Source organism: Eschrichtius robustus, chromosome 13 (genome assembly GCF_028021215.1).
Source record: "Eschrichtius robustus isolate mEscRob2 chromosome 13, mEscRob2.pri, whole genome shotgun sequence".
Classification (NCBI taxonomy): Eukaryota; Metazoa; Chordata; class Mammalia; order Artiodactyla; family Eschrichtiidae; genus Eschrichtius; species Eschrichtius robustus.
Window position 1 is genome coordinate 45,384,576 of NC_090836.1, and position 15,528 is coordinate 45,400,103.

Here is a 15,528-nt window from a genome sequence, read left to right on the forward strand (position 1 = left end):
GTTCAGGCATCACCCAAAAAGAGTTTGGAGGCTCTGGTTTGCTGTGATGGTAGAAGGAGATGGTGACTGGGAGACCACAGGTACTCTTGGTGTCTAGCTGTCCTTCAAGAACTGTAGCCTGGCTGTGGCCCAGGGAATTCTGCTGGGCCGTGTGCATTGCCTCCACCATGTGGTCTCCAGTGAACCACTCAGCAAGGTAAAGGGGGTGCCAGTGATGATTTACCCCAGAACAAGGTAAAGAGGCTGAGGAGACAGGAAGAAGCTCCTCACGGCCATGGGGCAGCAGAACTGAAACTACAACCAAGGTCTCAAATGAACCCACCTGAGTGTCTTGGCCTCACAAGGTAGGAGTGGAGAGGTGGCACTGTTTCTATGTCAGAATGACTCCAATCACCGCCCCCCACGCCACCCCCTGCCCACCACAACCACCCTGCCTCTCGCCCTGGCCACCCGAACTTTGCTTAAGTGCCATGCCCTGAAGCAAAAGCTGAGATCTCAGTTTTTGGGGAAAGTGAGATGCAGCATTGCCTGACAAATGGGTGGGTCCCCACCCCCGCCCAGTTTACAAGCCCAGGGTGGCTCCCTTCTAACCCCCTCCCTCTCTTTATGGTCCTGCCACAATCTTTGATGTCTTCTCCTCCTGAATGGGTGGTGGGGGAGAGAGAAGCCAATCGCAGCCAGAGAGGCCCTGCCCACGGTAGTTCTCAGGTGAGGGAAGAGGCTCCAAGGAAGAGGGCAGGGATTTAGCATAAGGAGCAGTTGGCTGGACAGACTGATGCTGAGCATCCTTCCAGATCTGTATCTTTTTGGGAAACATCGACATTATATTCAGTCTCTTGCACAGTGTTAGAAAGAACATGGTGATGTGAGCTTTGGAGTGAGCCAGACATGGGTTCAAATCCTAGATCCTCAACATTTTAGCTTTTTGACCTTGGGCAAGTTACTTAACCCTTTGAGTTTCAGTTTCCAAATCTGAATTGAGTAATAGACTATTTATCTCACAGGATGTCATGAGAACAGAGCAAAACGTGCACATAAAGTGCCCAGCAGAGTGTCTTACAGTGAAACTTGTTCCCCTGATTAAAAGAAAATTTCCTTGAGAGCCAGGATTTCCCTGGCTTGCTCCCCTCTGCCACCACATCCCTCCACCTTCTGCAACACCACAGGCCTCTGCCTCTGCCCTGCTTGGGTCGGGAGGCGTTTTTACTCAAGCATCCCCTCCTCTTTGCTCACAAAAGCACAGGTCTCAGAATCAGTGCCAATCTTCTTTTCTGTCCTCTGCAGGCCCCCATCTCAAAAACTTCTTCCCCTGGATAATCCTGTCAACAACCTCCTTCTCCATACTTGGTAATTTTTCCTCTTCTCTGCCATGTTCCCTCTCTCCTCCATTAAAATGATTTTATTTGCTTTGCTCCTATTCTTATCCATCTATAATTTTTATTTTATAGCCACTCCATAATGGTCTGGGGCCATTCCTACTGAATCACCAACTAGTCTTACTTTAGGATTTAATTTGGTTTTATTAAAATTACCAAAATTCTCCCCAGGCAGGTGTAGACCTGGCCAGGGCAAAGCTCTCTAGGCTGTTGACTGAGAGGTCCCTCCCCACTGGTAGACTTCCAGGCTCCAGTTTTTCGTTCAGCCACGGCGGGTGAATGTTCTGGTGCAGCAGTTTGTGTGTGCGTGAGTGTGTGTGTGTGTGTCTACGTGTAGCTTGAATTGTAGATGTTTCCCTTTTAGCTGTGAGAACATAGGTTTACACGGCCTAGGGAAAGGGCTGTAATGTATTTTAAGTGGCTAAAGAAGCTGTACAAGTAGCCACTATACCTGCACTTGGGAGTACAGACACATCCCATCACAGGTCATTTTTGGTGTGAAATCAACAACAGTAATAGGTTTTAGCTGCTTTATATCTTTACTTTTTCGTCAGGGAAATGGGTAGGAAAAGGTTGAGAAAAATAGAATTTACATTTAGATTTTCCAATATATTACTCATTCCCTTGAATAAAGAGATCTCCATTAAATGCAGAAATTTGAGCATTAGGGGTGTTGGACCCAGAAGCAGTAGCAGAGAAAATAGGATTCAAAGAAAATGAAAATAACAAAATTAAAAAGAAACGTCCTGAGTTGGATGTCTCATATTTACCCTGGTGGTTGATCACTGACTGTCCCCCAGGGCCACCAATACATGCAGATCCCATTGAGAAGTAGAACTCAGGTCCCCCTAGTTTCATGGACATCTTTGTTTTGTTCCCCCTTCTTTTTAAAAAATATTTATTTATTTATTTGTTTGTTTTTTGGCTGTGTTGGGTCTTTGGTGTTGCGCGCAGGCTTTCTCTAGTTGTGGCGAGCGGGGGCTACTCTTCGTTGCAGTGCGTGGGCTTTTCCTTGCGGTGGCTTCTCTTGTTGCGGAGCACGGGCTCTAGGCTCACGGGCTTCAGCAGCTGTGGCACGCAGGCTCAGTAGTTGTGGCTCGGGGGCTCTAGAGCACAGGCTCAGTAGTTGTGGCGCACGGGCTTAGTTGCTCAGTGGCATGTGGGATCTTCCCGGACCAGGGCTCGAACCCGTGTCCCCTGCATTGGCAGGCGGATTCTTAACCACTGCGCCACCAGGGGAGCCCTGTTCCCCTTTCTGAAGAGAGACATTTTCTGTGCATTAGAGCATGTGCCTCCCTCTGCATTTCCCCCATCCCCCTCCATAGTCCTAGGATCCAGGTGGCTATTTCCCCACCTCTGCCTCTATATCCACAACCCAAATGTCTCCTAAGGAACCGGGGAAGAACTGTATGGTGGGCAACATGAACAGTGCACTTCTTTCCTGGAGAATCCAATCAAATTAGGTCAGAGAGCTGCTGGGCAAAGAGTCTCTGTTTTGGTGCCTCACCTTCCGCTCCCCTCCTGCAGCTTTGCTTGGCTGGAATCAATTGACATTGAATCTGTCTGTTGCTTTTAAGAGAACTGAGAATAGAGCTGGGGTGAAAAAGTTAGCTTCCTACTGGGAATAATGCAGGGACTCGAGTTCTCCCTTAAGGATCTAAATTTGAATCTAGAGGGTTGAATGAGAAATGAGGCCATTTGTGGCAGCCTAACGCTGGGCATTTGAAAATTGACATTTTCTCACCATCCTTCCTTTCTTTAAAAAGAAAATAATGTAACTTGGAAGAATATGATTATCCTAAAACATTTTATTTTTTAATGAAAGAGGGTTCATTATGCTACCCGTCTCATCTCGTCCCAGAGGAAGGAAACCCTGTGTTCAGCAAGTTTGCTAAGGAATAATTATAGGTTCAGATCTTCCCCAGGCCCCGAAATTCAATTAAAATTTTTTTGTTTTAAGTTGCTTGCGGTCACATGGCGCGTATGTGTGGATGAGTGTGTATGCGCACGCGCACACGCGCGCTCACATGCCCCAGTTTTCCTTGTAAGTACTTTGGGAATGGGTTCCCAAATGTGAGGTTCCTAAAAGACAAGCATCCCCACGCTCCCAGCCCAATTTCTTTGGCTGTATCTATGTGAGCCTATATTTTAACACGATGAGAAGGGCTCTGTGAAAGGAGCCTTACTTTGTTTTTTGTTTGTTGGTTTGTTTAGAATCACCCTGTTTGTCTACTAGTCCCCAATTCCTGGGATACGTCTCTGGTTTATACTGAATCAGGTCAGTGTGAATAAGTGGCTCTCAACCCTCACTGTGGATCAGAACCATCCGTGGGAACTGTTAAACAGTAATGATGTCTACACCCAGATGTATATATTCAGCTGATGTGGAGTGGGCCCCAGGCACTGGTATTTTTTAAAAGCTCCTCAGGTGCTAATGTGTCTCCAGGGATAAGAACCACTGGGTGGCATGGGTGATGTGGGGATTTGGTGATTAGTAAAGACACCCAAACAGGGTCATGGGGCCCAAATTTGATTGCCTACACTGTTCAGCTCACTATGTGGTTAGTTCGAATAGTGTAAGCATAGGGGCAGAGTGGTTACCTGTCACTTGTATCCAGACTCTCAGTTATATTTAAACTGGGTAGAAACAGGAATCCATAGTTCCCCCCACCATCGTCTCTTTCCTCATCACAAGAGAGAGGGCAGTTCTATTATAGGACTGTCCCCGTTTACATAAAAAAAATTATTAGGGAGGGACTTCCCTGGTGGCGTAGTGGTTAAGAATCCGCCTGCCAGTGCAGGGGACACGGGTTCAAGCCCTGGCCCGGGAAGATCCCACATGCCACGGAGCAACTAAGCCCACTAGCCACAACTACTGAGCCCGCGTGTCACAACTACTGAAGCCCGCGCGCCTAAAGCCCATGCTCCGCGACAAGAGAAGCCACCCCAGTGAGAAGCCTGCACACTGCAATGAAGAGTAGCCCCCGCTCGCCGCAACTAGAGAAAGCCCATGCACAACGACGAAGACCCAATGCAGCCAAAATAAATACATAAATAAATAAATTTATTTTAAAAAGTATTAGGAAAGATAGTGTATAGATGACAGCCCTAGTATGAGCATTCCAGGAGATGGGGCAGTATTTATGGGTTCATTCAGGCCACGATTGACCTTTCCCCCAGTTTACAGAAGGAGCTAAGTATTCCCAGGCCTTAGGGCACAAGCCCTCCTGGCAGCCAGGAATATGGAAAGAGGGAGGGCAGGGCTATGTGAGGTCAGACTCTCACCATATAATAAACCAAAATAGACACGTCTAATACAAATCTAATAAATGAATTAATAAACTAAATAATATAAATGTGCCTATGAATCCCCATATATCTCAGCATATAAGCATACATAGGTTTCTATATATTAGTGGCATACGTAATGTGTATGTGTGTTTGTAGATTTATATAGAGTGGTATATATATATATTTATATAACTACACCAGTCTTGTGGAACATGGGGGTAATTATGCAGATAACACAGGCACGTTTTTTGAAAATTGTAGCCATTTTCATATTTGACTGAAAATTTCACTGATATCCTGATGCTCCCATATATTTAGATTTATAAATTATGTATATATTTTCTAGTTTGTATACAGATGTTTGTATACATTATATATATATATATATATATATAAAATAGGTATTTTATATATATATATTTGCTGTTTTTCAGAGGGAAGGTGCTGAATCTGTGTAGATAGCCGAAGTGGGCAATTCAGACTCAAATAATCTACTTCGGGGCTTAGATAATCTGCATTTACTCATTATGTGAATCCAGTTCTAAAATCTTCACTTATTTGGTACTACATATGGCACCTACAAATTTGAACCAGTTGAATGCACTTCATTTTGCCCTTGAGAATGCAGGTGTGTGGTGAATAGTTAGGAGGACCTATTGGGTCCACTTTGAATTATCCACCCTCTTGAAGGCAGGAAGAGTGGAAAACTATCCAAGAAATAGCTAAGAGAAAGAATTTCAATTTGGCTTTGTGATGAAGTCAGAATTTTCTCTCTCACTGTTTGTCCTGCTCTCTCACACACAGGCACGGACGCACACACATGCAGGAGCACGCATGCATACATACATATACACACTCACTCTTTTATCAAACTGACCCTAATTTCTTTCTGGGCTGGACTGACAGCAGGTTGAATGTCCACGGAGGGGATGAAACAAACATAAGCAATCTCCAGAGACAAGAATAGACTAGCACACATGATCCACATATGTGGAGATATGCTTTTGACCCAAAAGGGCTTGACTAAGGAATTGTTTGCAAACCACTACAAAATCCTTATCAGATTTCTGGGACATTTCTGTTATCCTACCCTGTTACATGGAGATCTTTCTTGGCTTTTCAGGTGTCTGGGGTCTTCTGCCATCATTCAATAGGTATTCTGTGAGAACTGTCCCATATGTAGATGTATTTTTGATGTATTTGTGAAAGGAGGTGAGCTCCACGTCCTTCTACTCCGCCATCTTGATTCCGAGCCTCTCTATGACATTTCTGCTTATCTCCCAGTTTGGCTCTGTATTTGAAACTGGAACAGATATTGGAACTGCGTCTCCCCAAGCTGCATCCAAGAGCTGGGACTCAGAGTCACACAGTGGACAATGGGGGTGGGAGGAGAGCTGTCTGCTACCATCTTCCTGTCCCCTGTGCATAGCCCAGGCTGAGCTGACTACGGAGACTCCCAAGACTCTGCTTTACAGGTCCATTGTGATGATTTTTTAATGAAAAAGAACATAGATGAGTTTTATTAAGATTCCTCTGTCTCTGGGTTGGTTCAGCAATAACCTAGCTTTAAATATGCACCTCATTCTCCTAACTGCTTCTTTTATCTTGTTGGCAAAACCAAAATGAAGCATATGAGAAGAAAACAACCTGGCCTTGGAAAAAGACCACACTGTTTAAACCCAAGATTGGCTACTTGTGGATGAAATAAAGTAAAGGAGAGTTTTCTGAATTGTTCAGTTTATTTATTTATTTCCATTAATTAATTAATTTCTTTTTGGCTGTGTTGGGTCTTCGTTGCTGTGGGCAGGCTTTTCTCTAGTTGCGGTGAGCTGGGGCTACTCTTCGTTGCGGAGCACGGGCTTCTCATTGCGGTGGCTTCTCTTGTTGTGGAGCACGGGCTCTAGGCACCTGGGCTTCAGTAGTCGAGGCACACCGTCTCAGTAGTTGTGGCTCGCAGACTCCAGAGCGCAGGCTCAGTAGTTGCAGTACAAGGGCTTAGTTGCTCTGCAGCTTGTGGGATCATCCCGGACCAGGGCTTGAACCCATGTCCCCTACATTGGCAGGTGGATTCTTAACCACCGTGCCACCAGGGAAGTCCCTAAATTGTTCAGTTTTAAACATCCCGCTTTATTAAATACATTCAACATGAAACCAACTTTTGTTGTTTTACTTGAATCAAATCTCCACTTTGGTATGGGTCTGTAGGAAGAGGGAATGGAATTGCTTTCTTAGGTTCCTGGATGCTGTTCTATTTCATCCACACTCCCAGTGATGCCATTAATCACAGTGTGGACATACCAGCTTTCCAGATTTAACTTGGGATATATGTGGTCACATACTACATAAGTTTGTGCCAGCAGAATGAAGGGGGCCAAGGAGCACAGGACCAGCTACTCATCTACTCATTCAGCAAAGATTTACTGAGCCCCTTCTATGTGCCAGGCACTGTGTGAGGTTCTGGGGTGGCGAGAACAAGATCCTGTCTATGAGGTCCTCACGGTACACGTGTGTGGAAGAAATGGACATATTAACAAACAGGTATAATACAATGCGTAAAATGTCGTGAGAGAAATAACACAGGGGACTTCCCTGGTGGTGCAGTGGTTAAGAATCCGCCTGCCAATGCAGGGGACATGGGTTCGATCCCTGATCCAGGAAGATCCCACATGCTGCGGGGCAACTAAGCCCGTGCGCCACAGCTACTGAAGCCCACGCGCCTAGAGCCCGTGCTCCACAACAAGAGAAGCCACCGCAATGAGAAGCCTGTGCACCGCAATGAAGAGTAGCCCCCTCTCGCAGCAACTACAGAAAGTCCGCATGTAGCAACGAAAACCCAATGCAGCCAAAAAATAAAATAAATAAAAAAGACAAAAAAAGAACATTTAATTAAAAAAAAAAGAAATAACACACGAGCATTATAAAAGCACAAAGGAGCAGTGGAATCTAACCTACTCTTCAGGGTGGGGGTGAACTCTCGAGGAGGAGCAGATGATGAGAGCCAGAACTTTATTTTATTTATTTTTGTACCTCCTCGTCCTAACTATGATACCATGCTTGTTGAAAGAATTCATCAAGGATGTATTAAGTCTCTGGAAGTGCAGTGGCAGTAGAACTGTAATATGAGTCAGGAGGTCTGCGTTCTGGACCAGGCTCCATGATTGCAGTTTGTGACTTGGTCCTGCCACTGCTTGTCAAGATGGAATTAGGGGAAGATCCTGGGCCAGTGCCGGACCTCCACTTCCCTGGTTAATTAAGTATACCGTCCCTTGTCCCTGTATATGTGTAACACATAAGAAATAAAACCAAAGTTTTCTTTCTATAATCCATTCATAAAATAGTGGTCAGCTCTCTCTAACCCTGTCCTTTCCCAATTTTCTGTGAATCTTTAAAAAAGTATTTTAAAGTTATTTGGGAGAGTATTTATAACTCCAGACTGTTTTTCACAAAAGTTAGGACAGGTTGATTAGCACTGAGGAGGCTGGAACCCGGAGAAAGAGAAGTAATATGAAAGAAGCCATTTGGCTTACTTTGGCCAGTGCTGACCAACAGTTTAAAACCACTCTAGGGAATTCCCTGGTGGTCCCGTGGTTGGGACTCTGCGCTCTCACTGCCGAAGGCCCAGGTTCAATCCCTGGTCAGGGAACTAAGAGCCTGCAGTGGCGTGGCCAAAAAACATAAATAAATAAAATAAATAAAAATTAAAGAAATAAAAGAAATAAAACCACCCTATACTTAGAACAATGGGACGATGGGCAGGGCCCAGGGACTGTATCGTGTTCTCTACAAAGAATGCTGTTTGTTTCTCTGCTTGAGTCCAGCAGAGAGGAAGACTGGTGGCTGAAGTGTCCTGACCTGATTGGAACAGGAGGCCTCGCATCCCTGCTGATCAACTTGCCTCTTCCTTCCCCTTTCCTCAAGCTGAAGGGAGGAAATAAAACCTAAATGTTCTGTTCTAACCAAACAACTCAGTGTTAAATCTGAAAGGCCTAACCCTGCTCACAGAATTCATTGCTCTTTGCCTCTAGAACACTCAAGTGCTCGCTTACCTTAGTTTTCTCTTCTGCAAAATGGGTATGGTAATTCCTGTCCTACTTACTATTCAATGTCCTTCACTTTTATGGTATGTTTCATGATTTGTAACTTGTAGTTGATTAATATCTGTCTTCCTAACTTGACAGAGATATTCAGGAAGACAAGAACTGTGTTTGTTTTCTTCTCCATTTAATTCCCAGCATCTAGTACAGTGCTACCAGCCAGTCACTCAATAAATACTTTTGAATAAATGAATGAATGGTATTGTCAGGATCAAGTAAGATGAAGTATTTAAAATACTTTCGAAAAATTGTACAGGTGAAATGTGTGTAAAGCATTGTTTTTAGTTAACTAGATTGTAAATTCCTTGAGTTTAGGAACCAAATCTTATACTCTTTATTTCCCATTCAACCTAGCAGAGTACTCTCCGCATAGTAGGTGCTCTGTAAATAATTATGCTCATCACTAGAGTATTTAAAAGAAAATTATAATAGTTGCAATAAACAATCCAAAAGTGAATTTAAGAAAAACAGTTTCATTTATAATAGCATTAAAGTAATAAAATACTTAGGAATAAATTTAATAAAAAAGTAAAAATCTTATACTCTGAAAACTACAAAACACTGTTGAAACCTAATTAAATTAAAGAAAACCTAAGTAAATGTAAAAACATCCCATGTTCATGGCAATACTTCCCAAATTGATATACAGATTCAACACAATACTTATATCAGAATCCCATTTGGCTTCTTTGTAGAAACTGACAAGCTAATCCCAGAATTCATATAGAAACTAAAGGGCCCCAAAATAGCCAAAACAATCTTGAACAAGAAGAACAAGGTTGGAAGACTCACATTTACTGATTTTTAAACTTACTGCAATGGTACAGTAATCAAGAGAGTATGGTACTGGCATAAAGATAAACATATAGATCAATGGAATAGAATGAGAGTCCAGGAATAAACTCTCACATTTACAGTCGATTGATTTTCAACATGAGAGCCTAGAAAATTCAGTGGAAGAAGAGTACTCTTTTCAAGTGGTGCTGGGACAACTGGACAGCCACGTGCAAAAAAATTAAATTGGACCCCTACTTCACACTATATACAAAAATTAACTCAAAATGGATCAAAGACTTAAATGTAAGAGCTAAAAATATGAAACTCTTAGAAAAAAACATAGATGTAAATCTTCATGACTTTGGATTAAGTAATGGTTTCTTAGATAAAGGCACCATAAGAAAAATAGATACATGGACTTCATCAAAATTAAAAACTTCTTGCTTCAAAGGACACCATCAAGAAAGTGAAAAGATAATCCACAGAATAGGAGAAAATATTTGCTAATCATATATCTGATAAGAGACTTCTATCTAGAATATATAAAGAACACTTATAACTCAATAATAAGAAGACAAGTAGCCCATATGGGCAAAGGATCTGAATAGACATTTCTCCAAAGAAGAAATACATGCCAATAAGCACATGAAAATATGTTCAGTACCGTTAGCTATCAAAGAAATGCGAATCAAAACCACTAGGACGGCTATAATAATAATAAAAACAAGATAATAATAACTGTTGGTGAAGATTGGAAAAATTTTAGCCCTCATACATTGCTGGTAGGAATATAAAATGATACATCTGCTTAGGAAACAGTCTGGTAGTTTCTCAAAATGTTAAACCTAGAATTACCGTATGACCCAGTAGCTCCACTCTTTAAGTATATACCCAAGAGAAATGAAAACATATGTTCATGTAAAATGTGTATATGAATGTTCATAGCAGTGTTACTCATAATAGCTGAAAATTGGAAACAACCCAAATGTCCATCGACCGGATAAATAAAATGTGGAATATTCACAAAATGGAATTATTCGGCAATAAAAAAGGAACGAAGTATGATACATGCCATGATACGGATGAATCTTGAAAATATTATGCTAACAGAAAGCAGCCAATCACAAAAGACCACATATCACATGATTCCATTTATATGAAGTGTTCAAAGTAGGTAAATCCATGAAGTGAGAGAGTAGATTGGTGATTTCCCAGAGCTAGGAGTGTTGGGGTGGGAGATGGGAGCCCATAGATGTAGGATTTCCTTTTGGGGTGATGAAAATATCCTGAAATTGATTGCGATGATGGTTGCACAACCCAGTGAATATATTAAAAACATTGAATGGTACACTTTAAATAGGTGAATCATATGGTATGTGAATTATACCTCAATAAAGCTTTTATTGAAAAAAGAAAATTATAATACAGTGCCTGTCCTTAGGGAGCCTACAAGCTAATTGAATTTTTTTTTTTTTTTTTTTGGTTCTCCATCTTAAAAATCCTGGCTACTCCATTTTGAAAGTTTATTTGTTTATTTATTTTCTATTGACTACTATAACTTAGTGCTTTGGAGTTTAGGGTAAAGTTGCAGGATAGACATTAGAGAAAAAATGGCAGAGAACAAGGGCAAAAGGGAACCCAAGGAGCTAAGTCTTTGGGAAGAGGCCTGTTCACTCTCCTAGCCAATCTAATAGGTAAGAACTGTGTCTTCAAGATTCCAAACATGAATATCTTCTTTTTTTTATATATATATCATCTAACATTTTTAATAACTGACTTAAAAATGCTTTTAGAACAGCACCCATAGGAATGTAAACGTGGGCATTATAATTAATCTACAGCTGGGCCAAGAAATAAACAACCGTACAGAGAACTTATTGTGCAAATAAGTACGTTCTATTAAGAGGCCAGACAGATAATAACATGTGGGTTTAACTACAAACGCGAATATTTTTGATTGGGAGTTCCAGTTTTGGTGGTGGTGTTTGGAACTGAGTTGTCTCAGCCACCTTCTTCGGGTGCAAATGACACTAAAAATATCCACCTCCTATCCTTCTCTAGTCTCTCACATCTGTCTGAAGATCTGGATAATTGGTGGGTGTGGAAAGAAAGCCATGGGGAACTTGTATCCATCTGGAGAGTGGCAAGGCAAGAAAGAGCTGGGTAATGACTCAAGGAGATTGGAGTCTAGGAACAAAAGACTCGGAAAACCTCCCTAAGCATATAATGGGAAGGATCTTGGACATCTTGATGACTAAATTGACTCCTACTATGCTGTAGTTTTGATTGTAGTCTTGGTTTCCTTCCTTTTTCCAGAATCCCAATTTCAATTACGTGAATACCTTCACACCCATTTGTTCTAAACAAGAGCCTTTGAACAGAGCCGTCTTGACAAAGAGAAGGGGTTTGGGTAGGTGTGGGAAGCAGAGGGATCTGGCAGGGGGAAAAAAAGGAGTTAGTGCTGGTCTTTAAGAAACAGTCTGATGAGGAAAATGATACTCAGCTCTTGGATTTAAGAAATAAAGAATCAACAAATAGGAAGAACTTCGTTATTTGGGGAAAAAAAAAGCTTTCTGGATGAGAAAATGTTGAGTGAGATTTTAAAGGAAGTTCAGAGTGTGGATTGAGGAAGCATTCCCTCCCTTGATGCTGGGCCCCAACCATAGGACTAGCTCCCCTCAGAGCTGGTTAACTGTGGCCCTTGACCTGCATATTCTGAGTGACTGGCGGAAGTCTAGTTAACGGCCGGCTGAGGGGGCAAGGTAGGGGGTCTTTTGAAGTAGCTTTGGTTTAGGTCTTGACTGGGGAATTCAGTGCATTTGCCTTTAAGGGAAGCAGAGAAGGAGAGTTGGGAGCCCTTGCTGTGGTGTGGGTTCCCTACACCAAAACAGACGTGTGTTCTGCTCTCTGACCAGACCTATTCTCTGCTCTTCTTATCCCAACTTGCCTAATTGATACCTTGGCTGATGGTGTCATTACAATGCTTGAATAATAGCCTGACCAGATGATTTCAAAATGGGAGAGGTGATTAATATGTCGGAAATCCAGCTGGGGCGAGCAGGGAAGGGGATGTCCTGAGAAATAAAAAATGGGAGAGGGGTCCTTTTGTGTCCCCCATCGCCCACCCTTAGTTCTTCGACCTAAGGGAAGAACTTGGGGATAGAGTCTGATTTCCAGCTCCTTTTCGGTTTGCTGATCCCTCTCCATTTCCCTCCCCTACTTCCCCCAACAGCACACGTTCTGACACCTACAAGCTCATTACATGATGATGACCCATATTTTTATCCTTTTTATGAGCATCAAACACACATCGTCTTGCAAGCACTTGTGTTTTGTTTCCCTATTGACGTGTGAGTGCCTTTGATGGTAATTTATTGTCGGGTTGAGCAGCCAGGTCTTAACTGTACCCTAAAATTGCTTACCATTTTGATGCCTCCAAACCATCCCAAAATGTACCTTTTTCCTACGTAAGGGTGTGAGACAACCCCCTTTTAACTGTCTTCTGTGGTAGAGTATGGAGCTTAGAGAGAACATGAGGGAGGGATTTCCCTGCTGGGTTTCAGGGACGCCTTGGTCCCCAACTTCTAATTGCAGTTGGGCTGTATGAAAGTTTTGCTCCACTCAGCAAAATTTTTCTTCATGGCTTAGGTCAACATGGCTTCACTGGTTGTGCAGAATGGTCAAAGAGCAGTTTCTACTCTGATAGACTCTTCAGGAAATTTCCACTGTGGCTACTTACATCTGTGAATTCAGATGGGCTTAGAAGCGAGAATGTTGCACCCTAACCTAGGGAGTCTGGGCTGTGAGAGGCAGTTGACCCAAAACAATGCCCTCCTTCTGAAGTCATTCTGTAATAACCCGTAACTCCCACATCTGACCACTCGTTCACCTGGTTTAGGTAAAATTCAGCATCCCCTAAGGGGTGACCAGGGGGAACAGAGGACGAGTAGTGAAGTCCTAAGAATATAAGTTTAGCCCAAGCAGAACTTCGTTCTTAAGTATAATTTGAATTTGGGCCCAAAAGTCTTCTTTGCCCTGGCCTAACTTTGTCCCTCAGTGTAATACAAAGCATCAAACTCTAGGGTACTCAGATTCATTGCAGGAGGATGAGTCAATGTCGAGAACAACTAAGAATGTAACCCATGTCTCGTGAAAGTATAAGGGGAAAATGGAGACTGAAATTCCTACCTCTCTTTCTGGAAAGGCCAGCATAACATCCAATGTTGACTTAGGTACTGTGCTAGAAGCTGGTGTCTACCTATGGACTGAGTCCTGGTCGGCTCTTGTTACGGACTGTCCATTCCAGCTGAGTTCATTTGTTCTCTCTTTCCCACACATGACACTCACCACATGGGCTTGCTGGTACTTGCCTCCAATGATTTTTACAGGCCAGTTCCCTCCTTCTTCAACCTTAGGTACTGTTTCTCTGTCCTCCCTGTTCAACCCTGTCCCTTTCTTCTTTGCATACTTGGTCCTAAAATTCTCTTCCACCATAAAGCTGCCTTAATTGGCCTTACCTGACCCTAGGACTCCATTGTTTTACAGTTCCTCAACATTTTATTATTTGCACATATCTCTCTGTTCTATTGTCTGCCTACGTCCATGAAAGGACTTTTCGTGGCCATCTGAATGAGCCTCCTGACTGAAAGCAAAACTATTACCACCAGCTTCTTAGGTGGATAAAAATCTCTCTTCTGTTAAAGGCCTTCCAAAGAGGGAGGTTTTACACGCTTCCTTGGCCTCCGATTTTTATGTCCAGTGGAGTTGTATAGATGCAGATGAACTTGATAAAGACAGTAGCTTCTATGGTGGAATCCAGGTGAAATGTCATTTTCCATATGATAACGTGCAGATTGTATTTTCTCAAACTTCAGAAATTGAGTCATTTATCTGGAAATTTCAAAGAAATATGGGGCATCTATCATGATTACCTGGTTCTCCATTACATACAGAATAAAATCCAAATTCCATTGCTTGGTCTTCAGAGCCCTCCATAGTGACACTACATTTATCTCTATATCCCCTCACATAACCTAGACTACAACCTCATGGGTCTACTTTAGGTTCTGGAACTCGTTCTATACTCTTCTGCTTCCAGACTTTGGCACATACAATTCTTTCTGTCTGGAATGCCATTCCTTTCCTCATCGACCTATCAAGGTCCTATCCTTCATTTAAGCCCAACTTAAAAATCTTCTCCAGGAATACTTCCTAGATCTCTCTAGTGACAATTATTTCTGTCTCTCCTCCAACTAAGGTGTCACATTATTTGAGCCTCTGTGATAGCACTGTTTTGTACTGGAATAATATATATATATATAAACTTAGCATAATGCTTTGGACAGTAGGTGTTCAAGAAATATCAATTATCTGGAAAACATGGCTTGTTTTTATGTTTATTTTGCTCTTACGTTTCTTCTCTAACCATGTCACCATTTTATACTGGCCAAATCGGTCTTTGGGTGTTCTCCACCTCTGTCTACTGTAAGAGCAGATCCTCTAAAATAATCTAGTGTGGGTAGAACTGACAGGTTTAAGAAGACCCTGAAAGCAGAATCATCCTTGGAAAGTTTCTGGACTGGTTTGAGATTAGCTTTCCTGCATGACAAAGGGCATCTGAAGGAATGTCCATGATGAGCCACTTAGGGAGAAACCAGGATCAGGGGAGAGGCACCTGAAGATTAGAAGAAACTGATTTCTGGGAAAGGGATCAGTTTAAGGATTTTGTATGTCAGCAAAAAAGGCAATGTACTTGCTTAGAGGTATTCATTTCACTCTTGGCACCAAGCTTGTTTTCTTATGCTACAATAATGTCGCTGACAGCACTCTTCCTGTCCGGTGCCGAGGAAGGGCTGACGGCTCTGCTCCCATGTGCTTCTTGGTAGGAGGAGAAGAATGAGATGTTTTTTGACTGCTCCATATGCTTAAGACAATACAAATCTAAGCCTCCCAGGTCTCTTACCAATTCCTCCCATCAACCATTCACTTGC